General features: G+C 44.3%; 1 protein-coding gene across 1 annotated transcript in view; it reads right to left on the reverse strand.

Moving 5' to 3' along the window:
• The window catches only part of AGBL3 (AGBL carboxypeptidase 3), a 2,309,829-nt gene extending 2,293,032 nt beyond the window's left edge, over window positions 1-16,797 (reverse strand). The window contains exon 1 of the mRNA XM_069628782.1: window positions 16,668-16,797. The gene's annotated coding sequence lies outside the window, so the exon portion shown is untranslated. The remainder of the gene's footprint in view (window positions 1-16,667) is intronic.
• Window positions 16,798-17,514: the final 717 nt, after the last annotated feature.

Consider the following 17,514-nt stretch of genomic DNA (forward strand, 5'->3'; position numbering starts at 1 on the left):
TGACTGTTAACAGTGCACCTGCCCCGTATGGCGGAGTGACGATGGTATCAGGGAATGTGAGACATCCAGCATAGGACAGCCCACAGGGAGCACTTGCGTGTCCTGTTCTATCTACGACCTACAATGCAGCAGAGGAACCATTGATAGGGGCGCAGGTAGGGAATAAACAGTTCATATTTATGGTGGACTTGGGAGCTGAAAAATCATGTTGACGTGAAGGCCGGTTTCCGCTATCTAATCGTAAATTGGAGACGCAGGGGTTCTCTGGGGCAGTTGTCGAAGTTCCTTACACAGAAAATTTAGATGTCACTGTGGGTGGTAAAACAGTGAGGGCACCCCTACTTTATTACGAATAGTCCCCAATTAATTTACTCGGAAGGGACCTTCTCAGTAAGCTTAATATGACTGACTATCTCCTTCACAGAGAGAGGGATAGTGTGTTGAACCCCAGGGATCTGTCCCATGCACGTAATGCTGGTGGTGCATGCACGAGCAACAGCACCAGAAGTGCGCGGCATACCGGTAGATCCTGATGTGTTCATTCAAGGGCTGAAAACTTTGGCACGAGTAGTGCCTGAGTTGAAAAAGCTAGAATGCCGGGTACCCGCAGAGTTAATCTTCCGACCAATAGCACGCCCAGAGATTGTGCCAAGACAGTGATGTCCTTAGATTTGCATGCAGTTCAAATATCAGCCAAACAAATAGCTGTCATTGCAATGGATATACATGGCTGCGAGTGGCGCACAGTGTTGTGCATCAATGCCGACATTGCATTGCGAGACCTGTCAGATGAAGATCTTTTCTCAGACTCAAAGTGACGGTGAGATAATAATGGAGATAGCAATACCCTATGACATCATGATACAAGAGAGGCAGGTGCTAGTGCAGCGGATGGCAGTGGTGGGGGCACTGCCTTCCTTCTTTGATGATGATATGAAACTAGTACCCAGCAACTTGTGGACCACAGGCTCCCATGATGTGGGATTATTGCATGGTGTGACACCAGTTAAAATAAAACTCAAACCTGGAGCTATTTTGGCAAGGGTAAAGTAGTACCCCCTGTCTCGAGAAGCAGAAGAAGGCATACAAGAGACAATCAGTGCATTGCTGGCTCAAGGAATAATAGTACCATCAAATTCGCCATGTAACACCTGTATTTACCCAATCAAAAAAGCAAAAGGTGGGGCATGGAGGATGATCCAAGACCTACGCCCCCTTAAAGACGTCATTCAAAAAGAGTTCCCTTTGGTCCCTAATCCAGTGCTGATATTGTGCAGCATCCCCAAGAATGCATCACATTTCACAGTAGTTGATTTGAAAAATGCCTTCTTCTCCATCCCACTGGCAGAGGAGTGCAGGTATCTAAGAGCCTTCACTCTGGGGGGAAAAAGGTATGAACATTGCAGGTTACCCCAGGGATACTGTGAGAGCCCCAGCATATTGAACCGCATCCTTCATGAAGATCTAGGGAACAAGACAGCAGAGAGCACGATTATTCAATACTTGGATGATTTACTCATCTGCGCAAAGAATGAGGAGGAATGTACAAAAGACTATATTGCTCTTTTGACATTGCTAGCCCACAAAGGCTACAAGGTCGACAGAGGAAAGCTACAGTACTGCCAACGAGAGGTGTTGTACCTGGGACAGCTAATCTCACAAGATGGCAAAAAGAGAATACCAGACAGGGTAGCTGCCATTACAGCAGTAAGGCGGCCCAACACAGTGAAAGATATGCAAACATTTCTTGGAATGTGCAACTACTGCCGAGCATGGATATTAGATTACGCAGCATACACAAGACCACTATTGCAGGCACTCAAAGAGGCCCAACGAGAGAACACAGAAATTCAATGGTCAGCAGAAATGGGTGACGCATTTACCTCACTCAAGGAATTGATCTCGAGCGCGCCAGTGCTCGCAAACCCTGATTACGAACGCAAGTTTTACCTTTTCTCTCACTGCAAGGTGATCCTCATGACAGCAGTACTGACACAAAAAATATCCCTGGGGCACAAGCTGCTTGCTTACTATAGTGGCACATTAGACGCAGTAATGCAAGGACATTTTGCTTGCGAACAATCTCTCACAGCCGCAGCGTTCGCTATTGAGAAAAATGCGACAATAGTGATGGGTGCTCTGTGACACTATTTGTGGAACACTCCCTATTCGCTATATTGGAAAGATCAAAAAGCACATTGACAACACAAAGAGCCACTGCTTATGAAATAATCTTTTCTAGTGCAAACATACACATCGTCCGATGTAAAACAGTAAATCCAGCAAGATTCATTACAGAACCATGCACATTAGAAGACATGCAGGAACACGACTGTACAACTTACAAGGGAGAGGAAGGGGAAGGCCCGGCGGTAAACGAAAACGCCCTAAACGAAGGAGAAGTTTTCTTCATAGATGGGTCAGCATCAATAAACCCAGACACGGGAGAAAAACATGTGGGGGTGGCAGTTGTGAGATTAGAAGAAGGCGAGTATGAAGTGATAGTATAGCATTGCCTGCCATCCCATTACTCAGCCCAAGCAGCAGAACTTATAGCGCTCATTGAAGCATTATGTGCAGCGAAAGGGTGCGCAGTTACTATTTACACAGACTCAGCTTACATGACCACTACAGTACACGGCGGGTTGGGAAGGTGGGGACGGAGAGGGTTCCACAGAGCAGATGGGTCACCAGTAAAACATGCGGAACTCCTGAAGGAATTGACTGAAGCATTAAAAAGAACCTACTATGGTAGCCATAGTGAAGTGCCAGGCCCATACGTCCAATACGGACGTCATCTCTTTGGGAACGCTGCAGCGGATGCTGCAGCCAAGGAAGCCTCCTACTTTGTGAAAGAACTAACAGGTGAGTACCTAATGCACCAACAGGAAGTGGAAGAGCTCCCAGATGGATACAATACCATGCCCGTGTCACAAATACTGGAGTTACAAGAAGGGGAAAGTGAGGAAGAAAAAGGGCTGTGGGAAAAGAGAGGTTGTAGCCAATCAGCAACAGATCTCTTGTGGCGTCAGAATAACACCAGGAAGATACATTTGACCGACGTACGTAAAGCATATAATAGTGTCAGAGAGTAAAGAGAAGAAGAAGCACATACAACAGCTGAGATCTCACAGTAAAATAAAAAGCAGAAACAATACTAAAATGGGTACAGAGTAAAAGAATAATAGCAAGAAAATATACATTGACGAAAATATTTTCTGTGCCAAATGGGAAATGTAAATGTAAATAAGGATAAATTGCAATTATGAAATCTCTCTCTCTCTCTCTCTCTCTCTCTCTCTCTCTCTCATATAATAAAATGAAGAGTTCAACTGTTTAGATATGCTTAATGCACTTTTATGTTTTAACATATAGGAGTAAAGATGGCAACGAACGGGCAGCCCGCAACGAATAACATTAAGGTAGTTGGAAATGTAAATAATGCTTTCAACTTACGTAGATATTCGTATGAGTGTGGGCTGTTTGTGTGTGCTGTTTTATTCTTTGCAATCATGTTTGGTCTTATTACTTACTGGTTCATTTCATTCATCTCTATTGAGATGAATGAGGGGGGGGGGAATGGAACCAAAACGGGAAATGGAACCAAGGTGGTTAAAGAGGGTGATTACTTAGTATGGGGTGGATTCCAGCTTGTATGGGGGTATAGTACAATCGCGCCCAATGCGCAGCCCTCAAATAACATCAACAGCAGCCCGAGTATAAATCCAACTCCACTCTCAAATGTCTCAGAATATAATGTGTACAGTCTAAATGATCGTAACCCTTCTGTCATATCATGGTTGTACTACACTACTGCCACACTGCCCTCACTAGAAGTTACCCCAACAGCAGAAACTAAACCACCTATAGGCAGAAAGGAAGAGAATGAAGAAACGGCAGAGTGGTTTCGATCTCTATATGATGAATGGGAAAGGGGGGCGCAGGCAAAGTGGGGCCAATATCACATGTGGCTCGAGAAGAAAAGAGCTACCTTAGCAGTAGGAGGAAGAGGGAGGTGGGGAGGAGAAAATATGATGAATATTCTGGCCTGGGTCTAGACACAATAGAAGACCCCAGACATCCACACCAGTCAAACAAATGGCATGCAGACATGAGTTCCACTGCAAAACAGACAACTAACGAGAGTTGTTATGTCTGTTTCTGATCCCCCACACCTCGGGTACACCTAAAGTTCTGTTGCCTAAAGAATTGCCTCTTGCAAATGCCCAATGTCTCCTTCATCTCACTTTGTGCAGAATTAAGAACACCTTTCAGGCACACAAAGTATCTTTTGAAATGCTGCAAAATGAGAAAACCTGTTACTCAAGAGCCAAAGGAGTGATATGTTTGAAAGAACCTTTTTTCGTGATTAAAGGGACATTGTTTTTGGACAACAAATGGAAAAATGAAGAAATATCAGGCAAAGCTGAAGCACTGCGAGGGCTGGCGGCTGTAAAACTACAGTGGATCGAGAAAACGTGCACACCAGTTTGGAAGGAGCACATTATGAAACTGACCTGGGTGACCGCCATTGAAAAGCCGTTCAAACTGCAGAAAGAAATATCATATGATCTGTGTTTCCAGGGCGAAGGGAAAAACTCAATGGGTGTAACAAAGAACTGTAACTGGACACTCACTATCCCAGACATGAAGAAAGGAACAGCAGAGCTTATGGACACTTACTGGGTCTGCGGCAAACAGGCGTATTTGCACCTCCCACAATCCTGGAGGGGCACATGCTCCTTGGCAATGTTACATTCAGCATTGATGGTGATTCCGGAGAGCCATATCAAGGGGGGGGGGGGAAAAAAAAAAAAAGAGTGCCAGACGCCCCCGTGAGCCAAACACCCTGCCAACGGAAGAGCCACAACTGTATGCCCCGTCTGCCGAAAATCTGCAAGAGGTGTTATCAAGGCGGCAAAGGTCATCCAACTACATATCCAAAGCCTCCTCAGAATTATTAGCGCAGATTCCAGACAAGTATCGATTGTTCAATTCTGCAGAAACGTTCTTCGCCTCACTTGTTCCAAGCATCCAGGCACGGGCAAACACAAAATGGCTCCAAATCACACGATGGCAGCAGATCCAGCTGGCTAACGACACTGAAGAAGGGTTTAACGTGATCAAGGTGGAGCTAAGAGCCCTACGATTGATGACCATGCAGAACAGGTATGTCCTAGACCTGTTAACGGCGATGGACGGCGGTGTTTGCCAAAAAATCGGGAGCACATGTTGCACATTCGTACCTTCTGAAGATGCAGATAATGGTACACTGTCACATGTTATCGCAGCAGTGCACAACCTGGAGGAACGAATGAAAAACGAAGGTGGAGCAGACGCCAGCACCTGGTTCGACAACCTCTTCTCCTGGGTACCATCATTGCTTGGACTGACGGTCAAAATGCTGATGCCTGTCGTGGTATTTTTACTTTTGAATTTTTGCGTGTGCCAACTGGGTCTTCGATGTGGCGCAAATGCAGTGCCAAATGGCACAGTGATGATGGTGATAATGGGCAACACTAGAGGAGTGGCACAGATCATGCAAGAAGCTCAAGTAGAAACAGGTTAGGACCCTGAGCCAAAGTATGGAATGGTGCCATTATACTACGATGGGGACATAGTAGATAGATTATATCACACCACAATAAAAGAGCCCCAAGAACGTGAGTGATATACAGAGGAATGGGTGAACTTGGAAGGAGATAGCGGATGTATATATAGGCTCTGCACCAGATGAATATGCTAGGAGGGGGGAGAGCCTTCAGGGAGTGCGTAGAGCCTGGATGCCAATAAATGGTACACCGGCGTTGGATGAGGCTGTTGCAAATGAAAAAGAGTGTCATAGGTTGGGCGAGTTACAGTATGTGTTACTTAAGTAACGAAAGGGGGGAAATGTATGGGAGGATAGGTCTATAATACCCCCTCCCCGTCATACCCCAGCTACGTGAGGTTCGTGACTCGTCAGGGGCCCCCCTGTCACTAGGGCCCAGATGGCGGGGTGACTGCTGATCAACCCACAGGGCCAATCGTGTTGTACTGTAACAGACCATGGACACCATTTTGGAAGCATCAGGACTCCATTTTAGATAATAGCGACCTGAACCCCAATGAGACAGCCTGCCTGCGAATGCTGCAGCTTGACTCCCACTCACTGTGCACAGGGAACCATGCCCTCCCCCGGCATATCCACCCATGGTAGATCCGCTGAAGGCCCGTTCCCACGAGCAACCAGACACGAACAAGTATCAGAACAAACACTGTATCATTTACATTCCGCAGTACATCACCGTCCCCGAAGTGACCTGACTAGCGGTTCAAGCCTGGAAAATAATAAACACCATCTCGATTGAACAGATCCTGACCCAGCATCTAACCCCCTAACATTTAAGATTTATGGTGTTAATGCCCGCCTCATATGAACCCCTGTCAATGTTCCCCAAATGAAGTGTCAACCACACACTAAAGCCTATCAAGTCATAGAGTTACTATGTTAATTATAAACACCCGTGTTGGGGAAGGAATAAAAGTTCATAAGTATTGGAAAAGTAATAATGACCTCAGCCCGTGTAAGATACCATGTGCCTAGAAGACCCAATGAAAGGGTTTGATACAGCCCACCTAGTGCTAACTAACGAATGCTGCTAAGTACAAAGGAAGGCGGAAAAAGGATTACCAAGAATATGCGTATGTCATACAGTGGGACACGTGTAAATACATGAACAAGAATGCAAATGTACTATCACCTCCGAACGTATTGCTTCTATGCTCCTGAGTACACCACCAAACCCAACGCTACCTCATGTGTTATCCAACTGTTACCGTGTGTTATTGCTCAAATGTAGCCATTTGAGCCATCCGATGATTCGGTGATGCATGAAACACTGCCAATATTTCATAGTCGTATATGGAAGAGTATATGAATGTATAGACATTAGAAATGTGTAATCTCTCTAATATTACTAACTTTATTAACCGTCTCCTCGTTCTGCATAGTGTGCAGCCCAGGCACAGAGAATTGCACATATACACACACACACACACACACACACAAGGCCATCTCCCCCTCCTCCCGCCAAGGTCCACCAGGACGAGCTGGTGCGCGGGCAGCACAGGCCCACCTCCCCTCATTCAGTTGGACCCGCTTCAAGTATTCACCTCCCCCTTATCCGAGGCCGTCATGGTCGGCCGAATGAAGTATTTACAACCTGGTCCTAAACCCCACCGCCTCAAGGGGCCAAAAGTGCACCTTCACGGATCCAGTAGTACTCCGGCTCAGTTAATGGGCCTTGGAGAATAGACATTCAACCCTGTACTAACATATCATAAAGTAATTCTTCACTACTTCTAACAAGACCAGAATGACAGGGTAGCTCACCCCGTGCCCTCAGATCAGACACCCAAGTTTATGACACCCGGTCAACAGGTCAGACGCAACAGTGCCCTGATGTATTGGAAAAGCTTCAGATTGCATGTGTTTGTCCAGTATCCTATTATCCCTCAGAGTAACACATTGCAGGATTTACAGGACAATTGAAATTGTGTAAACGGATGAGTGTTTGTGTGTGTGTGGCCACAAGGGCAGAATGTTAGGGCAACCATCTATCAATGACACTGACCGCACCTGGCCTGGCGGCCCCACCCCGACGAGCCCAGTTGACCCATCCGCCCCACTTTGGCACCACGCTCATGTCCACCAATCCTGGAGCTGCTCATCACTGCCGCGCCTATAGTTAGTCGACGCCACCCAATCCCCAAGACTATGCGCCCCCTATAGTGAGTAGGACTCAAGACGAAGTTTTGTAATAAATAAGACTGTCTTTGCTATTGTCAGACAGAGCGCTCTCAGAGCTTGCACAGTCCTTTGCATGCCCTATTTGACTAGATTAAAAATCGTTTTATATTTACCTGCACTTGGTCTTGTGTCATTACCTCCTGGGGTGTGTCCTTTACTACCTCTCGTTATGGGGAGGGTAATGCCTTTTGGGGATGCTTGCTTTCAGTGGTGACACCGAAAGCGTGATTACATTTTTAATTTTTTCATCGTCCCCTTTGGCACGAGAAATTCGGGCGGCAGTGGAGACGCAAGGGCATAGGACAATGGCGGACAGTCTGCCCCTGTAACCAGGAAGCAGGAAGCAATGCCTATACACATCTGGCCCTTTCCGATTTTCCAGCAACCCACTTATTCAACCCTCACCCTTTCCCAACACCTCCATAAAGGTTCTTGGAGCCTCTCCCAGAGCAAATGAATGATGCCTCGGATGAAGCAACAATATAATATCAAGCAGAAACAAACAGATGCCTGAATCCCAATATTAACCATTGCATCTTCTCTCCCAAGAGGCCCGGTTTACTTTTAAGGCACCCCTGACTCAGATTGGGCCACAGAAATATGCAATTAGCATTAACAAAATCCTCTTTCTTTTTAAATCGCTGCATTTAAAATCCTCTTTCGTCGCGTGATTTGAGTGTCACCATTACAGTTCCCCATTTATTTCCTCAGATGTCTCCCCTCGAGGAATATGACAAGAAGTCAATTCATTTTTTGGACCTTCATATTCAAGTGGAGTTGAGACATCTTACTTGTACCTTATACAAGAAAACAACGGATAGGAATACCATCTTGCATTTTACAAGCTTCCACCCGAGGTCTCTATAGGAGAATTTGCCTTATAGCCAATTCCTCAGACTCAGGAGAAATTGCACAGCAATTTCAGACTATTATTTACACAGGAATAAACTAGCCAGCAATTTGAGAGAAAGAGGCTATCCAAAAAACTGGTGTTGCATTCTCTTAAGACCCTGAGTAGATTTGTAAGATTAGTGAGACATTGTTTCCAAATGAACAGATTATCATTTGATGTAATTTGATGTTTTTGTCTTTGTTTGAGAATTATCTTATTTAAAAGATATGTAATAAGTGGGCATTAATTCCCATGTGTGGTTATTTTGACTTTTAGTGATTTTTCATGTTTCGTTTTTCTTTTTTTGTAAAATGTCAATACTTGAATTTGTGGAATTATGACAATTATTGAAATAAACTGTGACCTTTTCCATGAATAGGCTTTATGTTCAATACGGAGTGTATGTACATGACTACAGTTGACAAAATTACCATTGATGGTAAATCAATGTGTGGGATTTAATCTTACATTTATATGATGTTTTGTTCAGCAGATTGCCGACAAAAGGACACTACCAGAGATAGTGACTAGTAGCACCTAGTTAGTAGTGATCCTCTTCAATTCATCATGGAGTGAGACAGTGTGCAATAAATTATTCTACTGCAACAATTCAAGTTTACTTTCCTGTTAGGATGGCTTTGGATTGTTCTTCCCAGCCCCATACAGAGTAGGGAGTTACCCTCCAGTGTATAGAAGTTTCTCGTCAGCCTAGGCTGATTTTAGGGTATAGGCAGTGCACAGTATACTAATGCACATTAGGGGTATCAGTGCTCCTAGCACTTTTAGGCTTCTTGGTATTTTTTTAGTTCAGCTTTATTCTTTCTAACATTTTATATTCTTTGTGTTTGTTTTCGTTACTATTTTTAGTGTCACGTGTCTTACCCTTTTTCTAATTTGTTTCACATATACATATATTAGTCAGGATATGGCAGAGAGTGCTACTTTAAGTTTCAGTGAAGAACAAATATTGAATATTATTAGAGGCCCTTCATGTTTTGACCAAAGGGATAATACAGGTTCTACCCTTTCACATAGTAATAAAGACAAATTACTGAAATTGAAGTAAAAATCGATTTAGAACAGAACTACATGGTCACTTTTTAAGAGAGTACCTTAAAGCCAATATCATACCGGCTGGCCTGGTTATAAGTAATGAACCTGGATTGTTCCTGGAAGATGAGGAATACAAAACATGCTTTAGCAAAATCGCAACAAAATGCAGCAGAGACCTCATGGCACTAACAAACTCCACAGCTCAAAGATTAGCCATTACAGTACAGAAAGAGATTGAGATAGATGAATTGAAATTCAAATCTAACCTACTAATCACTAGTGCAGATGACAAGATAACTGAGATCCAAAAGCTTTTTGAAGAATCTAAAACATCTACGTTGTCCAAAAAAACTAAGAAACTTGGAAAAGATATCCAGGAATTCAAGGTAGAGAAGATCTACCCTTATCTAAGTGGGGGCTACACACAACAACAAAAAATCAGGAAAGATCTCAACAAACTGGGTATAATAGAAGAGGACCAAGGAGGTGGGTAACCTTTTCGGACACGAGCAGTGACTCGGCGGGGGAAGATCCATACCAATCTGGGCCACAACAAGTCTATAGACCAAGAGACCAGAGGCCTTTTTTAGGAAGAGGCCAATTCAGAGGATACCGGAGGGACCATTACAATCCAGCATGGGATCCATGGGGAGGCAGGAGATGGCAACGACCATGTAGGAGAGGTTACAACCAATAGAGGATACTCCTACCCCCAATGAACAAACTTAACAGAAAAAACAATTCCAGTTTTCAATCTGTCTGATACAGAGCAGTCTGCTATGCAAATTCAACTTCTAGAAAAAAGGCCTCACATTCGTTGCTACAAATAGAACAGATTGGTTCTCTACAGAAGTAGAGATAAAACAATTTTTTAGGAAACTAATACTCAGCCATTTCTTTTGTGAGCAAGAGGAGCGCGAGAACACACAGGATTCTGGCCTGAGGGTCCCCTCTGTCTTTACTTTAGCAGATAACAAGGTGGCACAGGAGATAATCCTATTCGAGAAGTGAGTAATGAATTATCTGAAAAGACTCCTAAATCAAACACATAACAATAGAAATAACCTCTCGAATAGTGAAAAGCAAGCATTGGAGGAATTAACATCGAATCCACATTTGGTGATTAAACCAGCGGATAAGGGGGGGAGGGATTGTTGTCTTTTCATGGACACAGTACAGCCGTATGGTGATGGACCTATTGGAGGACACCCAAAGTTATCATCCCCTACGTAAAGATCCCTCTTCTGAAATTTAGAAGGAAATTAGGGAGGTTAGACAATTTGCAGCAGACCATTCATGGATTACACGGGAGGAGCTGAAATATTTAAATCATTCGGAGAAGAGGACCCCCTCTTTCTATGCCTTCTCGAAAATCCATAAACACCACACTTACCCCCAGGGAGACCAATAGTGTTGGGGTGCAGCTCCATTTTGGAGCCTTTATTTAAATTTATAGATCTAGATTTTTTACAACCTATAAGTCAACAAACTGTTACCTACCTTAAAGATACGACTGCTACCATCAAAATATTTGAAGGCGAACCATTTAATGAAGTACAAGGAACATCCCACAAGAGGAGGCGATCGAAGTAGTCCATAGATTTCTTACCCATCAGGCAACTCAACATAGGGTTCCAGCAGCCTTCCTTGTGGAACTCATGACCATTGCTTTGCAAAGAAAAACATTTTGTTTATTTGGGACAATTCTATCTACAAACAAGGGGCACGGCGATGGGAGCTGCGTTTGCGCCCTGCCTGGCTATCCTTTTCATGGCAACATTTGAGGAACAATTTGTACTTTCAGAAAGTAATGTCTATAAACCACGCATTAAGAAGTGATTTAGATTTATAGACAATGTTATCTTTATTTGGCAAGGCAACCTCTAGTCTTTGAATGACTTTCTCCTTTACCTCAACTACTAACATGCAACCATTGAATTCACAATGGAATATGAAAAGACGTCAATTAATTCTTTGGACCTTCGTATTCAAGTGGAGTTGGGACATCTTACTTGTACCTTATACAAGAAAACAACGGATAGGAATACCATCTTGCATTTTACAAGCTTCCACCCGAGGTCACTATAGGAGAATTTGCCTTATAGCCAATTCCTCAGACTCAGGAGAAATTGCACAGCAATTTCAGACTATTATTTGCACGCAAATAAACTAGCCAGCGATTTGAGAGAAAGAGGCTATCCAAAGAAACTGGTGTTGCATTCTCTTAAGACCCCGAGTAGATTTGCAAGATTAGTGAGACATTGTTTCCAAATGAACAGATTATCATTTGATGTTTCTTTGTCTTTTTTTTCTCCTTTGTTTCGGAATTTTCTTATTCTTATTGAAAAGATTTGTAAAAATAACTTGGCATTAATTCCCATGTGTGGTTATTTTGACTTTAAGGGATTTTTCATGTTTGTTTTTCTTTTTTTGTAAAATGGCAATACTTGAATTTGTGGAATTATGACAATTATTGAAATAAATTGTGACCTTTTCCATGAATAGGCTTTATGTTCAATACAGAGTGTATGTACATGACTACAGTTGACAAAATTGCCATTATGGTAAATCAATGTGTGTGATTGAATCTTACATTTATATGATGTTTTGTTGAGCAGATAGCTGACAAAGGGACACTACCAGAGATAGCACCTAGTTAGTAGTGATCCTCTTCAATTCATCATGGAGTGAGACAGTGTGCAGTAAATTATTCTACTGCAACAATTCAAGTTTACTTTCCTGTTGGGACGGCTTTGTTGGTTTTGGGTTCCCCTCGATGGGAGCCTGTAAACCCTATTTTGTATGGGATGGGCTTTCCGACAGAAAAATCTCCAGTTCAGGTCTCAAAATGACTGCAGATAACGTGTGAGGTATCCCCAAAATGTGTAAATTGGCCCCTCCCCTGATGTTCTCGAAATAATTCTACCTTGGCATCCAATCTCGCTATACTTTGTTATGTTATGAGAATTTGTAAAGCGCAGCATTCACCCGAAGCCATCTTGGCGCTAGACCAGAGGTAGACCGAAAAAAACAGGCTAATAGGGCAGGGAGTTTAGAAGAGATAGGTCTTTAGTGCAAGACGAAAGGACAAATAGTGTTCCGTTTCACGCAGGACAAAAGGTAAGGAATTCCATGCTCTGGGTGCAGCCACAGAGAAAGCACGCCCACCAATACGAGAACGCTTAATCCGGGGAAACTTTGTAAATTCCCTCCGAAGTTGTTAACACCTCTGAATGTTGTCTTTCTAATACTGAGAGTCAGGAAACACGTTTTACTTGAGCTTTCTCCACATGTGCTACTCTGTGCTCCGGACTCGGTAGTTCCTCTTTATTATGTATTTTAATGTATTTCCCACTCCTGCTCCCTCCCTTCCCCTTTCAACGCTTTGAAACAGTATTTCTTATTGTATACGCACCTAACAAGCAAACAATAAAATGCATATAAATAAATAAATGTTGTTAAGGATGCTCTGTACTGAGTTAGGCAGAGAGCATTCCTGTACATGTGCTGTTTCATGTTGGTGACTTTTGCTTCACTTCAGCATCTCTCACTCGCACTATTTTCCATTTCATATCTTGTAATCCTCTCATATCTGCCCACACCCAAGGGCATCAGACACCTACACTCAGCGCAAACACACTCCTGCCTTCTGCTCAGGCATCCTCTCTGCAGTACTCTGGCAATGTTTTCCATCCCAGAATCTGGCACACAGGAATAGTGCAAATACCGACACATCCGATAGATTTGTAAGTTACTTTAGCTTAGCAACATTTGCAGAGAATGTTGCGATATTTATTCATACATTTGTTGATTCAGATAAAAACATCCATAAAACATAATTCATGTAGACACACAATTCATCAAAAAATTACAAACCATTACAGATAACAGTGATATACATTAATACCTCTAACCAGCAATTGCCCTCGGGCACCCATCCCGGACTAGCCTGAATCTGGTCCAACCCGTCCATCGCTCTAGCATTCACTCTCCCCTGGTTCCCCCTAGGCACTTGCCCTCCTTAGCTCCCCTTAGCACTTCCCCTCTGCTCCTTCTCCCCCCCTGGCCTTCTCCAGCCCTTACGCCCTGACCTTCACCCTCCCCTTGCACTTTTTGTCACTGCACTTGCATGGTCCAAATGTCACAAGGCCTAGTAGGACCGTTATTGTTGTTTTTTTCATCTGTACTCCCCCACCCCCATTTGCTCTCTTCTGGCACTTGGAAACACTTGTGTATAGGCGCCCTACAAATGTCCAATAAGTAAATAAAAATAAATAAAATACTATTATACATAGTATTTCAGGGTGTTCTAAAGCATAGTCCTTATTGAAATAACTGCAGTATTTATATTTTAAAAATGTCTGAACACCTGAGAGACCATTATGGATAATTTCAAGGTGTTTCAGTGACATTGACGGGTATATTTGGAAGTCATAACAGGGAGATTTGAAGAGAACGTTAAGAAGGTAGGTTTACAGTTGTACAACTTGCTGTTGGGGTTCACAAACAAGACAAACTTTACAGTTAATCTTATTGAACTTAATACATCTAAAAGTCATGTAGTTCCTTCATGTTTAATATACAGCAGAACAACGTGTTCAAATTCCCAGGAAACTTTAGTGATATCCGAGACATGTATGTAGTGTGACCAGACGTCCGGGTTTTCCCGGGACAGTCCGGGGAAATCACCCTCCGTCCCGGGTTTGCATGTTGGGGGGGGGGAGGGGCTACGGTAATTAAAACCGTAATTATTTTTCACAACTACTTCAGAATTTTGAAGTTGGAGGTTTGTCTCGAACCCCCAACCTCGGTACAAGTCGGAACACTTACTGACTGTGCCACAGAGACTATCTGGGAACCATCGTACAGCAAGCCATGTAATATCAATTACAGCAAGCTCTCATTGTGAATTAACATGGCGCGATTCACAGACAAAACTGCACTAATGAGATTATATACAGTTTATAGAAAGGAGAAGTGCTGGAAATATGGTTGGGGGGTGGTTGTGGGGGCGTGTTGGGGGAGGGGCGGTAATTGTTGGGCTGCGATGGGGTAGTCCCTCTTTTATGTTGTTGGCCGTCCCGGTTTTTTATTTTGAAAAATCTGGTCACCCTAGACATGTAATCCTGTGAACGGGTGTCTGCAGTGCCTTAAGTGGCACTACAAATCGAGCCGGGGCCCATCGAGGGGGCGTGGCCTAACAACGGGGGTCTTGATGGGCCGTTAGGCCACGCCCCCTTGACGAGCGCCGGCTCAACGGGCTACTGGCACCCCTGCCAGGCAGCCTTTTGTAGAGATTAGCACCCTCTCCCCTTTGGGGGAGAGAGTGCTGATCTCTGCATTTCTATTCTATAGGCTTGCCTGGCAGGGGACAGCGCCTCTCCTATTCAGCCTTAATGGTGGCGCTGCCCCTCGCCAGCTGGGGAGGGGCAGCGTCACCATTAAGGCTGAAAGGGTGAGGCCAATGGAAGCAGAAGCCTTTTTCCTAAAGACTGAAACTCCCGAGAATCCACGGGAGCTTCAGTATTTAGAAAGCAAGGCCTCTGCTTCCAGCGGCCTCACGTTTTCTCCATAATGGTGGCGCCGGCCCACGTGCATCCCTTGATTAAAGGGATGCCTCGCAGGTGCGGCGCCACCATTATGGCTGAAAGGCATTTTTTTCTGAAGCCCGAAGCTCTCGCATAATAGCAAGAGCTTCAGGCTGTAGAAAAAAATGCTTTTTCCTGTAGTGGCCGGGGCTGACAGGGGAGATTAGTGGGCCCCGGCAGGGCCCCGCCTCAAAACGAAATTTCGGAGACTGCCGGGGCCCAGCCCCGGCAGGCCCCGGCCCACTTAAAGCCCTGGGTGTCTGTGTATCTTGACACATGTAGTGGCATGCAGCGTCCTCTATACTGTTAGGGGTACATCCTGTGAAGTGTATTCCTACTGGTAGGAAGGGCACCTATGTACTGAGAATTCTGTGGTATGTGATTTTACTCACTGATTATCTGGCCTATGTGGGACAGAGTGTATGCTAATAGATCTAGTCTGGTAGAAACATTTGTAATGAACATTGGGGATGGGCGAAATTGCAGACTTTTGTACCGTGGACGAAAGAAAAATATGCTCCCAAGATCTTCGGCACATGGTGCAAAAATAAACATTTAGTTGCGACAATCAGCATTTTTGCGCAGACATGTCACCTTTTGCATTTTTTGCTATTTGGTGCATAAATGTATGCCTTTTCTGGGACATTAAGGGCCTAATTCACAGAAGCGTTTCATAATGGGGCAATCCCATTGGAAAACGATCTGTGAATCAGGCTATAAATGTTTCGGCCCTCTGAACTGGCGAACATGCTGTATGTTTGAAAATGTCATCTTGGTGGGTGCATGTCTAATTAGTGATGCAAAGTGCTTTCTGGGACATGTAGCACTCTGAAGGCATCAACTGTATGAAGTTGGGTGAATGTATAGGCACATAGTCCTGTGAGAGGTTTTGCTCTGAGTGAACAATGTGCATTCCTGTGTGTCAGAAGGCTTCCGATCTATGTAATGCAGCTTGCTTTTTGTAACGTGTGCTCCTTTGATGTAGCACTATTCTGGGAAGTCTGCTGGTTTTATGGGGTACACAGTCGAGCGTAGAATTTTTTTGTATGTGTGTGTTGGAATTTTTATTAAGGCAGATGGATTGCATTCTGGAATAAGTAGTCTGTTCTGGTTACCAAAATGATGAGAAACAGAGTGTGTTCTGGGACCTGTAGTTCTGTGCAGTGCCACTACTCTCATTTTAAGAATAGGGCGAATGCAGTGAATTTGCAGTACTGAGTATTGAACTCCTACTGAGAATTGCCAGTACTCCCATTTTAAATATGAAACCCTGGCTGTGGAGTGTCAGCAATCTTCAAGTGAAAGAAGCGTAACATCTACCAGATCCTGGCCATGTACTCACCCTGCCCGAAAGGTGTGTGTGGTGCCTACTCTCCCATCGTCAAGGTAGGACACTCTTTTTGCGGCTGCAGACAGGGTCCCGAGCAGTGCAAGTCCCGCAGGCGTTCTTCAGAGCAGTACGTCAAGTGCGTCCCTAGTCTCCCCTCCCCCACGCCCTCGTGGGCCGAGAGCCGTGACTTAGAGCGGAGGGTCAGGTTTACTAAATGGCTGCGATGGCTGGTTTCCATGGCTCCGTCACCCACAACACAAGCAGAGATGAGTATGGCGATTACAGCCCATGGTGACATGCTGCCGGGACGCAATGGCACGAGACTACCCTGGTCTGTCTGTTATTGTGTTCCGTGTGCTCCTTTCTGACAGTACCCTTTGGCGCTCAAGCCGGCCGCGACTTTAAATGCATTAGTAGTTTCCTGGAGCGCAGTCCAGGAGGCGTGGGGGGACTTTTGTCCTATGTGCAGATTCCGTACACGTTTTTAAAAATGAGCATGTTCGCGTACATGTTCAGTGAACAGACGCACATAATTCATGGTTACTGTACTTAATTTGGGATATTACTCCAGAAAGTTACACTGGTGGTTGGAAAATATTGCCTTTGTGGTAAACATATATTCTTGCAATGCATGTTTGCTTCAGGGCAATCACTGGGGCGAATATTGCTCAGTGACAAAAATTCATGGAAAGAATATGCCTTTTGCACTAGGGCAATTTTTGGATACGCGGTCGATGCATTTGCACCAGTGCAAAATGATTGTAATGCTGCCTCTGGCCTCTGGGTGCCACAATAGTGATAACTGCACCAGGGCGCTAAATTGATCATGGGTGACATTTCAGGTTCTAGAATTAACACA

This window comes from Ambystoma mexicanum, chromosome 12, assembly GCF_040938575.1.
Source record: "Ambystoma mexicanum isolate Mex_15411 chromosome 12, UKY_AmexF1_1, whole genome shotgun sequence".
Taxonomy (NCBI): Eukaryota; Metazoa; Chordata; class Amphibia; order Caudata; family Ambystomatidae; genus Ambystoma; species Ambystoma mexicanum.